The 22,372-nt window shown below is 46.0% G+C and overlaps 1 protein-coding gene across 10 annotated transcripts in view; it reads left to right on the top strand.

Annotated features, from left to right (window-relative positions):
• Window positions 1–22,372, top strand: part of ATXN7L1 (ataxin 7 like 1) — a 264,507-nt gene that overhangs the window by 57,713 nt on the left and 184,422 nt on the right. Inside the window, exon 1 of one of the 10 annotated variants that reach the window (XM_061413941.1) lies at window positions 839–22,168. The exons of the other annotated variants lie outside the window; for them this stretch is intronic. The gene's annotated coding sequence lies outside the window, so the exon portion shown is untranslated. Of the gene's footprint in view, window positions 1–838; window positions 22,169–22,372 lie in introns of those variants that run through there. 10 annotated transcript variants of the gene reach the window in all.

Raw genomic sequence — 22,372 nt, 5'->3', positions numbered from 1 at the left:
GCAGAAAAATTTCAAGAATCATGGTACAAAGAATGCTATGCTATGCTAAGTCACTTCAGTCGTGTCCGACTCTGGGCGACCCCATAGACGGCAGCCCACCAGGCTCCCCCGTCCCTGGGATTCTCCAGGCAAGAACACTGGAGCGGGCTGCCATTTCCTTCTCCAATGGTACAAAGAATACCCTACAGCTTTTACAGAAATCCAGCTATTGTTCACATTTTACCTTATGTGCTTTATTATTTTCTTTTAAGATGGATAAATAGATATACACACACAGACATAAATGACAGAAATATATAGTCACAGGAAATGTTCTTCTGAACTGTTGGAGGGCAAGTGAATTCTTCATAGTACTTTACTGACTACAGTATCACTGTGTCTAAAAAGGGGACTGTTCTGTTATGTAGCCTCAGTGCAGTTATCAACTTCAAAACACAACATCCAAGCATTTAACGTAATCAGAAGAAACCACCAAACAGCAGTGGTTTCTTCTCTTCTGCACACTGAGCAGTAGACTTCCATTCTCATGTGGTGTGTGAATAGCAATCTGCATGTCTGATTGTTTCAGTCTTATTAAAATTGCCTTCTCCTGTATCAACAATAGGTAGAAGGTGCATATTGATATTTCTGTTTCCAATCAAATGTTTGTTTACTTTTGGCCTTCATTAGGGTCTCTATATTTACATCAGAGAAGTAGTAAAACAAATACTCCATTCCCAAGTCTTGGAAATGAAAGAGTAAACACCAGTATAATTTAACACTTTCCTGATTCGGTGGGGAAATGGTGCTTTTTTTCTGTCTATAGCCCTTAAAGAGGCCGAGCTCTCAGAGTAAACACCAGTATAATTTAACACTTTCCTGATTCGGTGGGGAAATGGTGCTTTTTTTCTGTCTATAGCCCTTAAAGAGGCTGAGCTCTCAGTTAAATGAAATGTCATTCACACCCTCTTTGCCCAGCTTCCCCTTGCTGATTGACTTTCACTGTGAACTCTGGCAGCTGGGGTAAAGTACTGATAAGTGACCGGTGCCTGTTCTCCCTTGATTGTTTTCTAAACTCAGAGGTCACTGTTTGTGACACCTGTCATCAGCTGCATCTCACCCAGCTCCCCACACCCTGCGGGTTTCCTAGAGTTCTTGGCTTCTCCTGCCTAAGAAGCAGACATTCCAAAACATTCCTGAACATTCTGGCTCACAGCTGGAGGCAAGTCTCAGCAGACTTAGTTCCCAACCAGAGGCCTCCACTTGGGCTGAAGACAGATGTGAGGATGAGAGTGATTTGGAAAAACCCAGTGCTTGAACCCCTCCCTGAGGGATATGTAACATCCCTGTGCCCCAGGCCTGAGAAAGGAGCATGGCTTTACAGGAGTGCTGTGCTTGGAAGTTTCCTGCAGCTGGAAAAATCACATTTCTGGGTTCTGAATCAGAACCATTTCACAGTAAGAATTTTGTTGTATTTCCTCTTTGTTCTTCTCCACCTTAATCTCTCTCATATTGAGTTGCTTTGTCACTCCATTTTCCCTTTGAAAAGCTTTCTTATATAAAAATTTCAAGGGAATACATTACTTTTTTAAAACTCAGTTTAATCGGAGCTGTATTAAAAAACACGTTCTAAGAGTCAGCAAGTGCCTCTTTTCAGCCCCTTTCCAGCCCCCTGAGACCCATTCCCCAGTGCAACCTCTTTAAAGTGTTTTAGCTATTTCTTCTGGTATTGACCTCCATAAAGTTATTTTTTTTTTTCTTTTTTGGTCATGCTGCGCAGCTTGCGGGATCTTAGTTCCATGACTGGGAATCCAACCCATGCCCCCTGAAGTGGAAGTGTAGAGTCCTAACCACTAGATCATAAGGGAATTCTCTTGACCTCCATAAATTAGATGCTGATGCCGGATTTCCTGATGTATAGGTTTTGCGTGTTGCTTACTGACTTCCTCTTAGAGGAATTAGGCCCCCTGGCATCACCCACCCTCGCTTCCCCTCCCCATCTTCCCAGGAGAGTTATGCATAAAGTGGGTTGGAATCTGTGGTCAGACTTTACAGTATTATGATTATTTCAGTGTTATTCACTAGAGAACCATCTATACTGGAATTATGCTTTTCTTATATAGTTTTTTCCCCCCTCAGAGCTAATAATTGCCTTTAAAAATTGCTTAGTTTACTGCATACCTGCTGCATGTTCTTCCCAAATGCCCTTGTAGAGCTATCAAATGCCTACCAGTACCATTTGCCAAATGCTCACAAGCAGCATAATCTCTCAGTTCAGCCCTATCCTGCTGCTCCTGAAATCTCCATCTTCCTGCTCCATCTATGCTTGTTACCATCTAGGCATTCTCCAGGGACTTCACTGTGCCTCTGTGTCTTGGATTCTTGTTTTTCTTAGACATCATGTCTACCTCTTTTTTCTTTATATCTTTATTTGGGGAGAGCACATCCTCCAGCAGCTTTCTGAGAAAGGGTGCACAGGAAGCAAAATTTTTTGAGGCTACATAGATTTGAAAATGACGTTTTCCTCCTTCAACCTGAATGATGGTTCATGGGTATAAAATTTTCAGTTGGAAATGATTTCCCCTCCAAATTCTGAAGGCAACCCTCCACTGCCTCCCGGCTTCTGGTGTTGCTAATGAAAAGTCTAGTGCCATTCTGAATCCTTAATGTTTCCAGTCTTATCTTTGGAAGTTTATGATATCTCCTGTTTAGCTTCACAGTAACCTGCCCTAGATTTTTATTTCCTTTTCTCCCAATTAGGGCTTCCCTGATAGCTCAGTTGGTAAAGAATCCACCTGCAATACAGGAGATCCTGGGTTGGGAAGATCCCCTGGAGAAGGGATAGGCTACCCATTCCAGTGTTCTTGGGCTTCCCTTGTGGCTCAGCTGGTAAAGAATCCTGCCTGCAATGAGGGAGACCTGGGTTTGATTCCTGGGTTGGGAAGATCTTCTGGAGAAGGGAAAGGCTACCCACTCCAGTATTCTGGCCTGGAGAATTCCATGGACAGTCCATGGGGTTGCAAAGAGTCAGACATGACTGAGTGACTTTCACTTTCACTTTCCTCCCAATTAACTAACTCTTTCCCTTCTTACTTCCTCCTCCCTCCTTCCCTCCCTCCCTCCTATTCTTCCTTTCCTTTTGGCCCATTCCTTGAGTTGGCCATTCATTGGAAGCTTTCGGTCTGAAGATGCCTTTCTTTGAACCTAATATGTGTTTATATTCCAAATGATTCCTTTGATAGTTTCCCTGTTCCTTCTGGAACTCCCTGTTAGTTAATGTGGGCCAACCTAGAATTGATGCTTTTGAACTGTGGTGTTGGGGAAGACTCTTGTGAGTCCCTTGGACTGCAAGGAGATCCAACCAGTCCATCCTAAAAGAGATCAGTCCTGGGTGTTCATTGGAAGGACTGATGCTGAAGTTGAAACTCCAATACTTTGGCTACCTCATGCGAAGAGTTGACTCATTGGAAAAGCCCCTGATGCTGGGAGGGATTGGGGGCAGGAGGAGAAGGGGACGACAGAGGATGAGATGGCTGGATGGCATCACCGACTCAATGGACGTGAGTCTGAATGAACTCTGGGAGTGGATGATAGACAGGGAGGCCTGGCGTGCTGCGATTCATGGGGTCGCAAAGAGTCAGACACGACTGAGTGACTGAACTGAACTGAACTGAACCTAGACTGACCTCTAAGTCCTTTACCTTTACCTGTTGTTCTTAATCCCTGTCCTTTTATGAGTCTGTTCTACCTTCTGGACTGTTTGCTGGACTTTAGTCTCCAATATTTTCCGCAGGATTTTTTATTTCAGTTGACATGTTTTTAACTTCTAGGAGTTTTTTCTGTTCTGATTCTCTTTTCAGAGTACCTTTGCTTCCTGGATGCAGTGTCTTACATCACTGGTGACATTAAATGTAGGATCACACACATACACACTCTCTTTCTCTGTTTTCTTATTCTTCCTCAATTGGTTGTTTTCTTTGAGTTCCACTTTCCAGATGATTTTGGTCTGACTTTTTCACTTGAGAAGGCTTTCCTCAAATGTCTGGTGATTCTTAGAAACAGGGAGTTAATTCATCTCCCCCAAAGGACACTGGACCATTCTCTTTTCCTGCATGGGAAGCATAAGCCACGGAGGGTGGTGTTCAGGACACAGATTTTCCTGCTGTTCAGGACACAAACTTTCACTTCATTCCTTGTTTTCATCGAGTACCATCCTGCACTAATAGGAACCTGCCTGGAGCAGTCTCTCCTGAGAATAAGGCTCACATTTCCTTGACGGTGCTGATGCAGAGATGGGGGAATGTTAGAGGAAACCTCTAGGGGAGGAAACAAGTCCAGCCTCTCTATTCGGCCTCCAACCAGCCTGCAGTGTGCTGAAGTGCACAGGTATGAAGTGCCGATGTGCAATGTCTGCAGTTTATGACTCCCAGATGGTCTTACACCTGCCACTTCTTCCTTTCTTTACTCCATAATGCCTGGTTCTCCAGGCACAAATGAGCAGTTTTCAGAATGTTGGAGAGAAAGGGAATGGGCACTACTGCATACCTCTAAGAATGGTTTCTCTCCTTCCCTGAAGAGAGGAAAGTGAGGTGGGGATGGAAGCATGGGAAGACATGCAGGCCCTGCCACCCCCAAGGACTGGCCCCTTCCACGGCCCTGCACCCCTCCCAACAAGGGTTCTGTTCCTGGTCTGTCCCCAGTAAATTGATCTTTAGTAACAGCCCTGTGAACTGATTGTTCTGGACTGGCAATTTCTGTGAAACACAGTAACAAATACAAAGCCCCAGGAAGCAGCAGTTCAGAACATTCTCTTCTTCTTTTAAAGAAGAATTTATTTTTATATCACACTTTCTGTATCTTATCTGAATGTCTAGCCTTGAGGATGTGAGAGACAAATTAAAACATGTCTTTTAAACTATGCAAGTAACTGCAACTCTCTCAGGCCCTTACTTCTTCTATTTCCCTCTCTCATACATTTTTTTTTTTAATCCTTCTTCATAAGGATTTGAAAGGATTTCTAAGCACTGGAGTCAATGAGTCCCTGAAATGATGAAGCAAGGAGAAAAGACAAGCAATGCACCTGAAGGTCAAGTCATAATAAAAGTAATAATAAAATACTTATTAATAACCTATAAGTGTATGTAAATATAATCTGGTAGCCAAATATATATGGGCATCTTAGCCTTGTATTCCTCATATTCCTCAGATTTAGACCCTGAAAAAAACTTACAAGAAAACACTGAACTGATAGTTTCTCCTCCCTGACCCCTTTGAGAACAGCATCATCATCACAGTCACCCTCACCACCTCAAGTAAGTGCAGTGGAGGCAACAATAAGTTTATTGAGTTTTCTCAAGTTTTCTGGTGTCAACATGGTTCTTGGTCTTGCTGTGGATGATGGTTGTAAGCTGAGTGAAAGAATAAACACTAGACAGACAGGGAAGGCCCCTGGGCAGAAAGCGTACGCTGAAGGGCAGGAAGTGAGCGCCCAGTGGTCACGGGAGACTCCAGGATATGGCGAGGGCTGCTGTGGAGTCGGTCTACCTCAGGAAGATTTCCTGAGGACAGTGTCTGGGAAGAACAGCTTTTATATGAAATGAAATTAGGGAAGAGAAGATTGAGGCCAGAGAGTCATTAAGAAGAAGGATTTTCTAAATGGACAATTTACTAATATCTCCATAGTTTTAGTTAAAAAAATCTTTATTGAAGTGTGGTTGATTTGCAGTGTTGTGCCAATCTCTGCTGTGTAGCAAAGTAACTCAGTTATATACATACACACGCTCTTTTTTTTTTTTAATTCTTGTCCATTATGGTTTATCACAGGATACTGAATATAGTTCCCTGTACTATACATTAGGACCCTGTTGTCTCACTTTAAATGCTCATTCACTGAGTCAAAATTAATGTCAACCAAGTTAAATTTGACTTAATGGTATTTTTATGACGTTAACAGTGTATCATACTATGGCTTATAAATACATGTTAACTTTAAAAAACTTGGTAAGATCTTCTGAGAAATGCTTTATTAGGGAAATGTATGCTGCTTTAACCTAATAAAGCAATTTACAAGTTTCTTTTTAATATTTGCAGACTGTGAAGGGTGAGATTTATAACTAGTAAAAGGAAATTAGAGTTCAAGATAGATGGAGAAATTATCAGAGAAGACCCAGCTCTTTTACGTTCAGATTTGAGGTCCAGAAATTATGTTCTAGGATACTAAAAAAAGATGAGATAGAATTGCTTTTGGTGAACTTGGCAGAATCAGAGAAAAGGAGAAGACCCAGAAGACTGAAAGTAGTTGATTTTTTTGGTTTTCCGAAAAGAAAAGAAAATTAATCCCAGAACCGATAGACTGAGGGAGATTCTAGGCTGTGCTGTTTAAATGGCAGGCTGTGAATACTGGAAGAGAAGGCAGTAATCAGCAGGAGCCAACGTGGGTTTACTAGAAACTGCACACGCCAGAGAAAGACTGTTTCCCAACTGAGAGGCTTCTGGACTGAGAAATCAGGGATATTATAGACACAGTCTCCCTGCTTTTAACAAGTCTTTTAACCAAGGTCTCTCCTGAATGTATATGGATGAGAGGACAATCTTGTTTCAAAAATCATGCAAGTAGATAGATTTGTGGCAGACGAAAGGCCGTACCTGTCTGTAAGTTGATGAGGGTGGGGATGTTTATTTTGTTCTCTTATACTTAGAACAATGCCAGTCACATAATGAATGCTTAATAAATATCTGTTGAACAAGTGGGCTCCTGCTAAGGCAGGGAGATCACTCCAGGGAATGTTACAGGATTCTTTCCTGAGTTCACTCTACTGAGAACACAGAATACCTACTCTGTGTTCTGTAGAAGCACCTACTGTGCTTGAGCAGAAATCCCATGGACAGAGGAGCTTGGAGAGCTACAGTTCATGGGGTCACCGAGTCAGACACAATTTAGCAATTAAACAACAACAATAGGAAAGCTATTGATAATGTACTCATGAAAGTCTGTAGAGAGCAGAAAGAAAAGCCTCCAAATGAATATTTTTCCAAGTTTTATTGAGATGTACTTGATATGTAACTTTGTATTAGTTTAAGATGTACAGTATAATGGCTTATGTGTATACTTTGACAACACCACAATAAGTTTAGTTAACATCTGTCACCTCATATAGTTATAATTTTGTGTGTGTTGAGAACGTTTAAGATCTACTGTCCTAGCAACTTTCAAATATACAGTATAGTCTTGTTGACTGTAATCACCCTGCTGTATATTGCCACCCAGAACTGATTCATCTTATTCCTGGAAGTTTGTGTCTTTTGACCACCTTCACCCAGTTTGCCCACCCTCCACCTCTTGCCTCACAACCACCTGCATGTTCTCTGGGAAAACTAGTATTTAAACTGACAGAACTAAGACCTCAAATATTCTTCCTGGTCTGAGTTGAATCAATCAAGTTAAACAGGAATATGGGTAAAATCTTATTCATGAGACTTAAAAATCAACTGAACGTGTATATGTGGGGGAGACAGAGCTTAACAAACATTTGGAAGTTCATATGTTTTAATTGACTCTAAGCTTAGTGTTAATAAAGGTTATGACATGGTTGCCAGAAGAGGCCCATTTCAAAAATCTGTTTATTTAGTCATTCATTTCAGCAAATGTTTATTGAATATCTGCTCCGGGCCAGGTGCTATGCCAAGGAGCAGGCTGCACATGCAAAGACAGACGTTTCGTAAATCCTGTAATCCCAGGCAAGAGACTGGCATAGGCTTCCAGGAGCCCATCCCGTTGGCAGTCCCTCCCGCCTCACTGGCTGCACCATCTCAGATTCCTCTGCTAGTTTCCACTTCTCCCTAATCCCTTAGTTTTGTTTTATTTTTATAGTTTTTTTTTCTTTTTTTTTTTTTTTGGCTAAGCCAAGAGACATGTGTGATCTTAGTTCCCCAACCAGGGATCAAACACACACCCCCTGCTTTGGAAGCACAGAGTCCTAACCACTGGGCTGCCAAGGAAGTCCCCGTGCCCAATCCCTCAACTTTGGATTACCCCAGGCTCAGTCCTCAGCTGTCTTCTCATCTCCGTCTACTTTTATCCCTTAGTGATCTCATCCAGGCTCATGACTTTGAACTCCATTTGCAGATATCTCCCAGATTTCTACCAACAGCCCAGGCTTCTCTCCTGAACTCGAGATTCATTGTATCCCAATGTCTGCTTGGCCCCTTCACGTTTAACATATAAAACAATTCCTAGCCTTCCCCTGTCCATTAATTTTCTAGAGCTACCATGACAAAGTTCCAGCAACTGGATGGCTTAAAACGGCAGAAATGTGTTCTCTCGTAGTTCTGGGTATAAGTCCGAAACCAGGGTGTTGACAGGACTAGACTCTCTCTGAAGGTTTTAGGGTAGAAACTGTCTCAGGCTTGTCTCTTAAGCTTCGAGTGTTACCAACGATCCTTGGCTTTCTTGCAGACACACTGCTCTAATCTCTGACTCCTTTGTCACTTGACATTCTCTCTGTGTCTTCATGTCATCTTCCCTCTGTGCCCATCTGTCTCTTCTCATAAAGACACTAGTCATAATGAACCAGCATCCTCCCTAATGATCTCAACTTGTTAACTTCTGTAAAGACCCTATTTCCAAATAAGATCACATTCACACATACTGAGTTTAGGACTTTGACGTATCTTTGGGATCTACAGTTCAACCTGTAACAACCACTGACTTGCTACATCTATAGCCTTCCCGCCTCAGCTGATAGCCACTTCACTCTTCTAGTTGCTGTGGATAAAATCGCTGCTGTCATCCTTTGCTCTTGTCTTCTTCTTTCACCCAACACCCAAGTCCACCGGGAAACACTGCTTAGGGTTTACCTACCTTAGGGTTAGGTCCAGAGCCAACCATCCACTTCTCCCACCTCCACTTCTGCTGCCCTCAGCTGAGCCACCATCACCCAGGTTACTACAAAAACCAGACATTCAGAGCATGGCACTCCTCTGCTCAACACCTTGCAGTAGCTCCACGTCACCCATAGTCACCACTGGCACCCCTGTGCCACCCACTTCCAGTGCCAGTCTCCTGTGCCATTCTTGGCTTCGTCACCTTCTATTCTGGCCCTTGTTTGCTCCTCTCCAACCACAGTGGCCTTCCTGCTCTTCTTACATCCTGCTGCTGCTGCTGCTGCTAAGTTGCTTCAGTTGTGTCCAACTCTGTGCAACCCCATAGACGGCAGCCCACCAGGCTCCCCCGTCCCTGGGATTCTCCAGGCAAGAACACTGGAGTGGGTTGCCATTTCCTTCTCCAATGCGTGAAAGTGAAAAGGGAAAGTGAAGTCGCTCAGTCGTGTCCGACTCTTAGCGACCCCGTGGACTGCAGCCTACCAGGCTCCTCTGTCCATGGGATTTTCCAAGCAAGAGTACTGGAGTAGGGTGCCATTGCCTTCTCCGTCTTACATCCTAGGTTCACCCAACTTCAGGACCTTTGCACTAACTCTTCCCTCTGCCTGGATCAAGGGCTCCTAGATTTCTTCCTGCCTTATGATTGACTCCTTCGCTGTCTTCAAGTCTTTGTGCGAGTATTATCTTCTCAGTGACATGCTTTTTTAAAAAAAATTTTTTTTAATTGAAGGGTAATTAAAATATTGTGTTGGTTTCTGCCATATATCAACATGAATCAGCCACAGGTATACATATGTCCCCTCCCTCTTGACCGTCCCTCCCACCTCCCATCCCATCCCACCCACGCAGGTTGTCACAGAGCCCCGGTTTGAGTTCCCTGAGTCACGCAGCAAATGCCCACTGGCTGTTTTGCATATATGGTAGTGTATGTGTTTCCATGCTACTCTCTCCCTTGTCCCACCCTCTCTTTCTCGCTGGCCCAATGCCATGCCCATAAGTCTCTTCTCTATGTCTGCATCTCCACTGCTGCTCTGCAGATAGGCTCATCAGTGCCATCTTTCTAGATTCCACATATATGAGGTAGTATACAGTGTTTGTTGTTCTCTTTCTGACTTACTTCACTTTATGTAACAGGCTCTTGATTCATCCTCCTTGTTAGCACTGACTCAAATGTCGACGACATGCTTTTTAAGCTTCCAACTAACCTTCCCACCAGCATTCCTAATCCCCTATCTGCTCAAGTGAATTTTTCTGTACTACTCTCCTTCTGCATGTGTGTGTGTGTTAGTCGCTCAGTCATGTCTGACTCTTTGTGACCCCATGGTCACAAAGTGTAGCCCACTAGCCTCTTCTGTCCATGGAATTCTCCAGGCAAGAATACTGGAGAGCGTTGCCATTCTCTTCTCCAGCTCCTCCTACATACTGTATGCTATTTGAAGTACTTATTGTTTATTCTTTGTCCCCACCCCCACCCCCGCTGGGATATAATCTCCATGAGGTAGGTAAGGGTCTAGTTGGTTTTGTTCACTTTTGTTTGCTGAGTGCCTGGAGCAGGGTGTAGAGTCAGAATTGAACCCAGATCCCTCTGGCTCCAAGACCTCCTCTCTTCAATCTGTGAAAGACCACTTCCAACTACACAAGGATGAATCCTTTAGACACTCGTTTATTCTCCCTCTCCCATCTATTGCTATCACCCTCAGGGACTTCAGTATCTCTGTAAGCCTGTTTGCCTAACATAGAAAGTTTAAAGTGTTACAGAAATAATGCCTTGTTTATTATGTTCACACCAGGTGAGCTTGGGTACCTTATTTCACCCCCTGTGCATCAGAAAGAGATCACAGTGAATACTGTAGTTCACAGGAGTTTTGTAAAGATTACATGAGTTAATATATGTAAGTACTTGCCATGCAAACCGTGAGTACCATGTCAGCGTTATTGTAAGACTGTAATATGTTTGAGCCTTGAGGACATTATGCTAAGTGAAATAAACCACAGAAGGATGCACACTGCATGATTCCACTCCTGGGAGGTATGTAGTATAGTCAAACTCTCAGAAACAGAGAGTAACGTGATGTTTTCCAGGGGCTGGACAGGGAGGAAATAGCCAGTTGCCATTCAGTGGGTATAGAGTTTCAGTCCTACACGATAAAAAAGTTCTAGAGGTCAGCTGTACAATATTGTGCTTATTGTTAATGCTGCTGTATACACAAAAATTTGTTAAGAGAGTAGGTCTCATGTAATTTACTTATTTGGCCACAATAAAAAGAACAAGGCATTAGTCACTAACCCACTCTTCATGTTATTGAATTTTCTCCAGGTTAAGGAAGACCTCCCAGCGTGTTTATGGCAGGTAGGGACAAAAATCCAGCCTCTGACTCTCTGAGTCTTTGTCCCACCCAAAGTTAGGCATCAACCCTATCTGTCAAATCCCAGCAGATTAATGGGCCATGCTCTACAGTCCACACCCCCTTGGGAGAAAATGCCTCACATTTAGCGCAAAAAGTTCTTCTATGCCCCATAGATTGGGCAATGAGAAATAAATAATCCAGTCAGTGATGTTCTCGATGGGTGGCTAGGGCTTCACAAACAGGAGGAGTAAACAAAAGAACCATCTTTGTTTCAAGCATCATTAGAACTAGCAAAGCCTCAAAGTCATTTTTCAAATTGGTGGGCGGCCCCCAGCATCTGTCCCCACCTGGAAGGGGCACTTGGTCCATAGAAGCAGCAAAAATAATTGCATCTCCCATGACACTTGGGTAGAAGCTCCTGTCCTAATTAATTCTTACCTCCTCCTTCCTTTAGAAATATGCCTGGGCAAAGTGACATCCTAGCATTTCTGGTGGTGGTGGTTTTTTTTTTCCTCTTCTTAACAAGGAATTCTCTCTTCTCGGGCATTTTAGGTGCTGATTTTCTCATGTCCTAGTGGTGCTTCTAATTAGTCCATGCTTCCTCCCCATAATAGTTTACCACCAGAGTGGGTTCAGACTGGGGGAGGGAGTGATTTGATCTCCTTATCAAAGTGTCAGTGATCAGGTTAGCTGTCTTAGCTACTCATTCGTTTTTATGCCTTTCCAGAAACAAACAGCAGGCTCCTTGCTAAGCGGAGCTGGAGATGATGGGGTTTTGCAGAGTCTCCCAAAAGAGCTCCTTCAGTGCATTTTGATGAAATGCTGTCTCGAAGCCTTTGCAATAGCGCTCACTAAAGAGATGATCTCCTTTTTTTTTTTTTCTCATCAGTGGAAAAACACTAGGTTGGGGACTGTATGGCAGAAGCATGCTAGTGTGTCACCTTGTCCCCAAATAACCTGGCACCTGCCAGGAGCTGCCTGCTGATTGGGACTGGGTCCACCATGCATCCCAGAGGGAAAGTACACAGAAAAACTGCCCCTTTTCCCACTCCCTCCAGGCCAAAGGGGATTGTGTATTTTTGAGTGGTTTTTCCATTGCTGAAGCAGTCAGCAGAGATCCTAGAATTCACCTCCACTGCTTCAGAGCTGGAAGGAGAAGCTGCTTTGGACCTTTTTTCAGGACTTGTATCAGTCAGCTTTTGCTGTGGAACAAACTACCCTAAAACTTGATAGCTTAAGAAAATAAACATCATTTATCATGATTCTGTGCATCAAAAGGGTGCTTCTCCTGGTGTGGACAGCTTAGCTAGGGCTAGATGGTCTAGGATGGCCTCACTCACCTGTCTGGTGTTAGGGTGGTGGATTGATCTTGAGCAGCCTGGATGGGACCAGCTCATCCTATTCTACAGAAGGCCAGTCTGGCCTCCAAAGAGCAGCAAAAGAGGGCAGATGAACCCCGTGCACAATGCTTTATCTCTGTTTGTGTCACGTTTGCCATTGTCTCCTTGGCCAAGGCAAGTTGTATGACCAACTCCAGAATCAAGGTGGGAGGTGAACGCCCAGGGGCATGGATCTGCAGGAGAGTAAACCCACTGGGGATCATTCCTGCAAGGATCTGCCCCAAGAGTGGCCCGTCAAAGGAGTGTCCTTTTCTGTCCCTGTATGGAGTGTGCAGGATTGGTATGGGGTGGCTGTTTCAAGGAAGACGCGAATGGAGGTGTATAGTGGAGTTTGACCCACTAGTCAGTTCGACCCACTGTGACTATAGGCTGGTGGTGACTTCACTTCTCAAAGGCTCAGTTTCTTCACCAATAAACTGGGCCTGAATGAGCCCTCTTCACCAGCTCCTTCAGAAGACTGAGGCAGTCTATGAAGTAGCACAGTGTCTGGCATACAGTTGGCATCTGGTGCTAGCTGCTATCACTGAGAGAAGTTTTGGGTACTCATGGTGGCAGGTTGGGCAGAGAGGGGGTGAGGCTTCCCATAAACAGGAGGCGTGGCTGTGTGGTTAACTGTAGGAGGCCAGTTGAAGACCATGGAAGGACACAGAAGGCTCTCCTTGCCTCTTGCAGACTCAAGCCTTATTCAAATATGTGTGGTTTAAAATAAAAACAAGCCTATCACCCTTGTTCGGTTGATCATGTCCCAGCAGTGGTCACTTGGCTTCCACACCCCACCTTGTGCCCAAAATAGCTTTTGGTTTTCATTATCAGAGGCGTCAGACACTTTGCAGCATTTTCTTACTTGAGATCTCTGTGCACTGGACTCTGTTGCCTGCATCCTCGCTGTCTTGTCGTGGCTCACCACCTGCCCCTCGGAGCATCCCTTCTCAGCATCCTTCACCAGCTACTTCCCCTCCTCTTTTCTTTTTCTGGTCAGTGTTCTCCAGGGTCCATTTTTAGTCCTGCTGTGAGCAGCATCATTTCACAGGCTGACCCCCACCATGTCCCCTTGTATCTACATGCTCACGATTGTCTTAGTCTTTCTCTGGCCCCATCTTGTCTATTAACCTGCCAATCACTTGCTCAAACTCAATAGGTTACAAAATAAATATAACCGCCCCATCTGTCTTCATCCTTCAGACTGCCAGACAAAATACCATAGACTGAGTGTCCAAACAGCAGAAATATATTTCTCACAGTTCCAGAGGCTGGAAGTCCAAGATCAGAGTGTCAGCATGGTTGGAGCAAGGCGCTCTTCCTGGCTTGCAGACAGCTGTGTCCTCACATGGCAGACAGAGAGCAAGTCCTGGTGTCTCTTCCTCTTCTTATAAGGGCACTAATCCTGTCACAAGGGCCTCATCCTCATGACCTTATCTAAACCTAATTGTCTTCCAAAAGCCGCATCTCTAAATACCATCACATGGAGAGAGGTTAGGCCTGCAGTATGTGAATTTGGGGGGACATCTTTTAGTCCGCATCACCATGCATACATGCCCTCCTGCTGTATTTTTTAAAAACAAATAAATAGAGTAGTTTTATTGTATTAATAATATGAATTGACTTGTGATTGTAACTTTATTGTTTGTTTTTGGCTGTGCTGGGTCTTAATTGCTGTGCACGGGCTTTCTCCGTTGGTGGCGAGCAGGGGCTACTTCCAGTTGTGGTGCACAGGCTCCTCATTGTGGTAGCTGCTCTTGTTGCAGGGCATGGGCTCTAGGTTATGTGGGCTTCAGTGGTTCTGGTGCATGGGCTTAGTTACTCCACGGTATGTAGAATCTTCCTGGTCCAGGGATCAAACTCATGTCCCCTGCATTGGTAAGCAGATTCTTAACCACTGGACCACCAGGGAAGTCCCCTCCTTTTATATTCTTATCCACTTTCCCCTCTTCCCAGTATTCTAGGCCAGAGAGCTGCAGGTCATTTCCACAGTGGGTCAGTGCTAACTACCTCCTGGGTCCTTCATCCTCTCTCTCCCTGCAGCCACTGCCCCCAGGTCAGATACCAGCACCCTCCTCAAAGCAGCCTCCTCACCTGCAGGCTTGTTCCAGCAAGCTCAGTATTGCCTCCAAAACACCCATTCCATCTCTGCTCTCCACTCTTCTCACACATAAGCGCATACAGGAAGATCTGACCTCCCCACCTCTGTGGCCCCATCTCCTGCCCTTCTTCCTGGCACCCTCATCTTTGCCACCCTCACTTACCTGGGTTTCCCTGAACAGGCCGTGCCCTCTCACTCCTCTGCTTCCCCTCTACGGGGTACTCATCCACCCTAGCCTGCCTGGGCACTCCTGCTCATCTGTCAGGACCCACCTCTGTTGTCATCCTGAGAAACCCCCATCCCCACCTCCCACACTCCACCCCCGCTGCAGCCCAGCTCTCCTTCCTTTGTACTCTGTACATGCCTGTTTACCAAGTGTCATAGTGAATCATTGGCCAGCTTCCCTTCATGACTAGGAGCTCCTTGAGGGCAGGAATTCATTCATTTCTCTGAATCCCTGTGCCTGGCATTTAGTAATGGCAAGAAATAAGTGTTGAATGAATGAATGAATGGGTATGTGAGTTGATGAGGGCAGTTGTTTTTGGTGGGCCCAACAGTGTCCTCTTTCCTGTACTGAATCACCACAGGTGCCATCAGCTCCCAGCATACACACAGGAGGTATGGTGTCCCCCTTCCTGCCTCCAGCACCAGGGGCCCCTGCCAAGATCTTTGCCCACAGAAAACACCCTCTGAAAGCAGCCTCAGCCCGAGTTCACTGCTCCCTCCGCCAGCTCCCTTTACCCTTTCTGCCTGTTCTGCTTGGTTCTCACATCACTTCATGCTGTCCTATTCTCTAATTGTCTGGCATGGCTTAGCCCTTTATTATACCAGTACATTCTACTGTCTGGCTCATTCATTGTTTTGAGAGCATATGTTGTCCTAGCTGCACCCTCGTGTGGACGGTACTTCTTCTGACTAAATCAGTCTCTGGACATTTGCTAATTGCTGCTCCACAGGTCCTTGCTTATAACCCACCTGTTCCTGTCATTTCCACGCTGGTCTCCTTTCCTTCTAGCCACCGTCCTCTTTGCAAAGGCAGAAATGCCTAGGAGGGAAGAGTCAGCAGACCCACGTTCACATGTCAGCTCCACCATTTCCAAGCTGTGAGCCTGGCAGCAAATAGCTTCCCCTCTTTGAGCTTCTGTTTCCTTATCTAGACAATGGAGAGACCATCGCCCCTGCAGGGCTACTGTGAGAATTAAATGAAACAATCAGTGTAAAGCACTTAGTGCATTGCCTAGCAGGGAATAAATAAATAATAGTAAATGTTGGCTGCTGTGATGGATGTTGTTTTCAATATTATTTTATCAGTAAATCTTTCCCTGAAGATTCTAGCATAGCCCAGACCCTGGCTGGCACATGGCACGGCAGGTTAGCATGCTGATGGTTTCATAGGGCTGCCCTGGAAGTTCGACCCCTTACTCATTGGAATGGGAGGTTCACTTCCTCTGGAAATGAGGAGGGAGTGGGGGCAATTCCACTCCTCTCCAACAAGGACTCCCCTCTTCTCTGAACTTAGCGCTGTTCTGCATCTTGTCTTGGTACAAGATGGGGTGTGCTGGCTCTTTACTCAGACACCCAGCCTCTTGGGACAGCCAGGCACAGGAGGGCCCCCACCCCCTTCATCAGGCTTTTATCAAGATAAGATAGCCAGGTCCTTCCTGGCCATTCACATCAGGGCTTTACGGTTGCCTTTTCCTGGTTTTGAGTTGGCTCTCGCTTGTCTTGAAGGGCTTTTCCTGGCACATTCTTGAGGGGAAGGCAGCCTGGGGACCTGACAGGGCATCCAGGGGCTACAGGAGGCTGAGGCCACACCAGTCCAGCCCCAGGGCCATGGTGGGACCCAGGTGCCCTGGCTGAGGGCTGCCTTATTCCTCCTTATCTTCCTTTAACCCCCGGAGTTCTGGATAAGGGCGGGGCTGACACCCAAAAAGGGTAACACCCGTCCCTTGGCTGTGGTGGTTCCTCCCTGAGCTGCCTTCTGTGGTTGGCTGGTGGCCACTCCGCTGGGCCAGAGAGGGGACGATATTCAGGTCCCTTCTCTGTTCTCTAGAGAGGCAAGTCAGCAGACAATTCTCACCCCTAGGCTTTCCCTTGCCCCTCTCAGTTCATAACTGGTGCAAATGTATAAGATTATAGGCTCTTTTATGGGATGTAACCTTTGGGGGAGTCTCGCCCAGGATGAGGTTGAACAGTTACATCAGAATCACTTGCGAAGCTTTGTTCCAAAATACAAATTCCTGGGACTCCTAGAATTTCTAATTCAGTCTAGCTTTAAACCAGGAATGTACCTTAAAATCTGAAAGGTTCTGCCATTCACCGAGATGTAAAACCATATACCTGGTCCCACCATATGACTGGCTGGGGCAGGAGCTGGGGGGTGCTCTGGGGACCTAGAGAGGTCTCATGCAATGATGAGCTAGTAATGGAGGTCTGAAGCCCCTGATACTGCTTGAGCCCTGCCATCTTCTTAGCAGTAGTCAGGGCCTGGGCTGGATGGGCTCAGGGTCACTGGGGTGACAGCCCGCACTGGGACACTGACTTAGGGGCCCTAGCAGGCCATGGTGTTGGGGAAGGTAAGGAAGGAGCCAAAGCAGAGAAGAGAGGCTGTTCTACCATTCCTAGAAAAGGCCTGCAGTTTGAATGCATGTACACCTTCACCTCTCCATCAGCCCCGTCCCTGGCTACCTGGGACAATGTCTGGGGCACCTCTACAACCCACCATTGCTGGCACTGGGGTCTGGTTAAGGGTCCACATGGAAGTTGACTGGACGGTAGCCCAACTGGGTCAATTTGACTCAAAAGCAGAGTTGGGACAGTCCAGTTCAGTTCAGTTCAGTCGCTCAGTCGTGTCCGACTCTTTGTGACCCCATGAATCACAGCACACCAGGCCTCCCTGTCCATCACCAACTCCCGGAGTTCACTCAGACTCACGTCCATCGAGTCAGTGATGCCATCCAGCCATCTCATCCTCTGTCATCCCCTTCTCCTCCTGCCCCCAATCCCTCCCAGCATCAGAGTCTTTTCCAATGAGTCAACTCTTTGCACGAAGGTCTAAGTTTACCAAGCCCTGGTACACTGAGAACATTGTCTTCTGATCCGAGTGTTTGGCCCTTCTGGAAACATGAGATTGTCTCAAGAGCCCTGGCTCTGCCCCGGAAGTTTACACTAGGAAGCCTCTAGAACAGCAGGCACAAACCCCATGGAAACAGGCTGTGCATCTAGATCGAAAGCAGCATTTAAGCCAGGAAAACAGAGCTCTGTGAGCTCTAGACATATTGGGAGGGGCAGGCTGTGCTGGGCGCTGGAGGGATCCTCCTTTCGCCAGGAATTGAGGACCCAGAGCCGCAGGCCCTTTGAGAAAGCATCCTCTTAAAACTGCTCTCCCTGGCATTTGTGACAGGGAGGCTGGTCACAGGCCTGCGGGGGCTGGAGGAGAAGGCCGCGCGGCCACGCTGGGGCCGGTAGTGTTCCAGGAAGGCAGGATCTATTTTTTTCTGGGAAGTGAGAAGCAGTTTAATGGTACTATGAAAAAGCTTCCCCAGGCATGCAGGCCTTAAGTAAATAAAAGCACAAAAATAGATTTTTTCAGACCGTGTCCTTCCAGAGCATAGTAGGATTTCCTGAGAAATTGGATTGAGTTCTCCCTGACTCACCTGACTGCTGAGTAGAGGAATTCAGAGGGAAAATGTGTGTTTCCTGTAGCCATATCTGCTGAAATAGGGCCGATGGCAGGGCTTACGGCTCTCAACTGGTGATCTTTTGAAAGACAGCTGGGAGTGTCTGAATAGCAGGCTGGGGATTGGGGCTGAAGCTTAGTTGAGCCACCCCTATACCTGAACCCCTACTCTCAGAATGAGAAGTAGCTTTATCATAGAACTTCTGCCCTGCCTGCGTGTTGTAGATTGGTTTCCTGCAGGTATGCAGAGCACTGGGCAGCCCTCAGGAGAACAGGGTGTTTTTCCAGCGGTGATGAGGGGTTGACCCTGAAGTGGCCACACCCTGACCCCACTTCATTTGGATGTTACTACTGCAACCTGCTGTATTGCCAGCTAACTGCTCTATGACCGCAGAGCGCAAAGCAGGTTTTCTTCTGGGCCGAGCTATGAGAGCTAAGACACCAAAATAGTATTAGCATCTTTCTTACATGGGTTTTCAGAAACCAGGCTTCAACTGGCCCCAAACCATTCAAGGACCTAAATATAGTGCCCTAGACCACAGTGGATAGAGTTTGGGTTCCAGCATGGAACTTTATTATGGGTGAGAACCAGTGGTGTACTGGCTTTCTGAGCAAATTTAAGAGCCCTGATATGTAGACTATTTTTTGTGCTCAGTTGTGTCTGACTCTGCCACACTATACTCTTACTGTAGTGACTTTCAGATGACCAGTGTAAAGTCACTAAATATGGAGTTGGGAAGAAAGTCACACAGTTGGCTGCAGTCCACTACTGAACTATGTCTCTGACTTGAAGATCCAAAAAGCTTACAAGGAAAGATTCCTAAGAGGAGTACACTGAACCACATGCCAGGGGTATCGCAGTGGCCCCACCCCTCTGTGTACAGAAAACTCCTCCTCCTTGGCCAGCAGAACCTTTTAACCAGCAAGAGGATCCATATCACCCGGCTGACACTAGATTTACTGATGAGTGGCTCCATATTTGTTAGTGGTTTCTGTGATAGAACAGTGATGGGTCACATTGTTTGGATTTATTGGCTTTATCTCATCCCTTGAGGAGCCTGTTAAAACTGCATCCTCCTGGGACTTCCCTGATGGTCCAGTGGTTAAGGCCCTACCCTGCCAGTACTGGAGCTGTTCAGTTGCTAAGTCATCTCCAACTCTTTGAGACCTCATGAACTGCAGCATGCCAGGCTTCCGTGTCCTTCACAGGTCCCAGAGTCTGCTCAAACTCGTGTCCATTGAATCGGTGATGCTATCCAGCCATCTCCTCCTCTTGTTGCCCCCTTCTCCTCCTGCTCTCAGTTTTTCCCAGCATCAGGGTCTTTTCCAATGAGTCAGCTCTTTGCATCATATAGCCAAAGTATTGGAGCTTCAGTTTCAGCATCAGTCCTTCCAATGAATATTCAGGATTGATTTCCTTTAGGATTGACTGGTTTGATCTCCTTGCTGTCCAAAGGACTCTCAACAGTCTTCTCCAACAGCACAGTTCAAAAGCATCAGTTCTTTGGCGCTTAGGCTTCTTTATGCCCCAACTCTCACATGCATACATAACTACTGGAAAAACCATAGCTTTAACTATATGGACCTTTGTTGGCAAAGTGATGTCTCTGCTTTTTAATATCATGTTTAGGTTTGTCATAGCTTTTTTTCTAAGGAGCAAGCATTTTAATTTCATGGTTGCAGTCACCATCCACAGTGATTTTGGAGCCCAAGAAAATAAAATCTGCCATTGTTGGCCATTGTTTCCCCATCTATTTGCATGAAGTGATAGGACTGGATGCCATGATCTTAGTTTTTTGAATGTTGAGTTTTAAGCCAGCTTTTTCATGCCAGTGCAGGGTATATGGGTTCAGTCCCTAGTGGGAGAACTAAGATCCCACCTGCAGTAGCCAAAAGATAAATAAGTTTCTTTCTTTCTTTTTTGTTTTCTTTTAAGTGCATCCTTCTGAGCTCCACCCCTAGAGAATCTCACTCCATAGACCTGTCATAGGGTCCAGTCATCTACATTCAGGGGCCAGATTGCATGTAATATTCACACTTTAAAAAACCCTCAGCTACTCTTTGGGCTTCCCTGGTGGCTCAATAAGAATCTGCCTGCCAATGCAAGAGTTGCAGGTTCAGTCCCTGGGTCAGGAGGATACATGGAGAAGGAAATGGCAACCCACTCCAGTATTCTTGCCAGGGAAATCCCATGGACAGAGGAGCCTGGTGGGCTGCAGTCCATGGTGTTGCAGCGGAGTCAGACACAATTCAGTAACTACACAATAATCACTGCTGTTTACTCACCCTGTGGCTTCGATGACTGAAAGCTCAAGGTCTGGTGGCTTTCAACATAATGATTTCATTCTTGACCCTCACTGTTTTGCTCCAGCCAAACAGGGTTGTTTTCTTCAAGTCCTGCTATGCAAAATTAGATTCTAGATCATAGTAACAGCTAACACTTTTTGAGAGCCCTCCAAGCACCAGACATCAGATGTGTGTTGCCCATCTCATACTGACAGTCATCTTATTATTACCATCCCCATTTTCAGATGAGGAAACTGACACCCAGAGGAATCTTCCAAGGTGAAAAGTCCAGACAAGCTGACTTTAGAACCTACCTTGTAAACATGACACTGAGTTGTTTGTAAAATAATGTTCCTCTGCAAGTCTTTGTCTTTTGACCTAACTAGTTCAAGCTGAAGTTCAGTTCAATTTCTTGGGCATTTGTGTGCCTATAAGATTCTGCCATTGTCTTGTGCGTGCATGCTAAGTTGCTTCAGTTGTGTCCAGCTCTTTGTGACCCTATTGACTGTAGCCTGCCAGGCTCCTCTGTTCATGGGATTCTCCAAGCAAGAATCCTGGAGTGGGTTACCATGCCCTTCTCCAGGGGATCTTCCTGACTGAGGGATGGAAGCCACGTCTCTTGCCTCTACTGCATTGGCAGGCAGGTCTTTACCACTGGCACCACCTTGAGCATCTGAGTGCCTATCAGATGCTGGCACTGGCATAAGTTACCTCATTTAATCCTCCCAGCAACTTTGTGAGGAAGCAGTGACTACCATATTCCAGATAAGGAAAGACAAACCCAGAGAGCCTCTGTGGCTTGCTCAGTGTTGCACAGCAAGCTCGAGGTGGAACAGGAGTTAGTGGCTCATGCCCCAGCCCCGCAGCCACCCCAGCTGCCTACTAGGTGACTCCTTAGTCTAAAGTGAGGCAGTTGAGGCACTGGCACTCTTTTAAGTATTTGAGCATGTTTCTGACAGCCTTAATATTTAACATTTAAATGTCTGAGATAGTATATAAAATGTTAGCATATAAATGGGAGAAGATAAGTGTATCTGTCAGCTCCAGGTAGACTGGGCTAAGTGTGGCCTTAAATGCAAAGGACTCTGCAGATACAGAGAAAGGGTTATTGTGACTACGGGAACCGGAGAAGGCTCCCTGGAAGAGGTTGCACTAACGCCAGCCTGGAAGGATGAGTAGGACATTGGTGAGTTTGGAGGGAGGGATAAAGGACGGGCAGTGCTGGAGGAGGATGTGGTGGAAGCTGAACCTGGGACTCAGGGGTGGTGGGGCTGGATCCCAGAGCCTCAGGAAGCTCCCTGAGAATCTGCCTTTTCTCCTCGGGCACAGAACTAACTTCATGCTTGATTTGTGATTGAAGATGTTGTGACTTTTCTCCTCCGGCTGATTGATCCTATTTTCCATTACATTAAAATAGCTTTCTGTAATCCTCTCCATGGTGGATTTTTTTCTTCCTGGACCTCTGGGCTCAGAAGGCTGCCAGCTTTCAGCACCAGCCCATCTGAGGAGTTGCCAGGTGTGTATGACTGGTTGTAGAAGCCTGGATTTGGTGGAAGCACAAACACCTCTTTAAGTTTTCTGAGAGCGAAGGTCCTTTCTGTCCCTCACTAGCACTGGTACATGAGTGGCGGTTCCAGCTGGAGTGACTCTGGCTCTCCTGTTTGCCCCCCTTTCACAAGGGAATGCCTTGGGATATCTGTCAACAGCTTCCTGCAGCCTG

The sequence above is a fragment of the Bos javanicus genome, chromosome 4, assembly GCF_032452875.1.
Source record: "Bos javanicus breed banteng chromosome 4, ARS-OSU_banteng_1.0, whole genome shotgun sequence".
In the NCBI taxonomy this organism is placed as follows: domain Eukaryota; kingdom Metazoa; phylum Chordata; class Mammalia; order Artiodactyla; family Bovidae; genus Bos; species Bos javanicus.
Note: the sequence above shows the minus strand (reverse complement) of the source record. Positions and strands in the feature narration are given on the sequence as shown.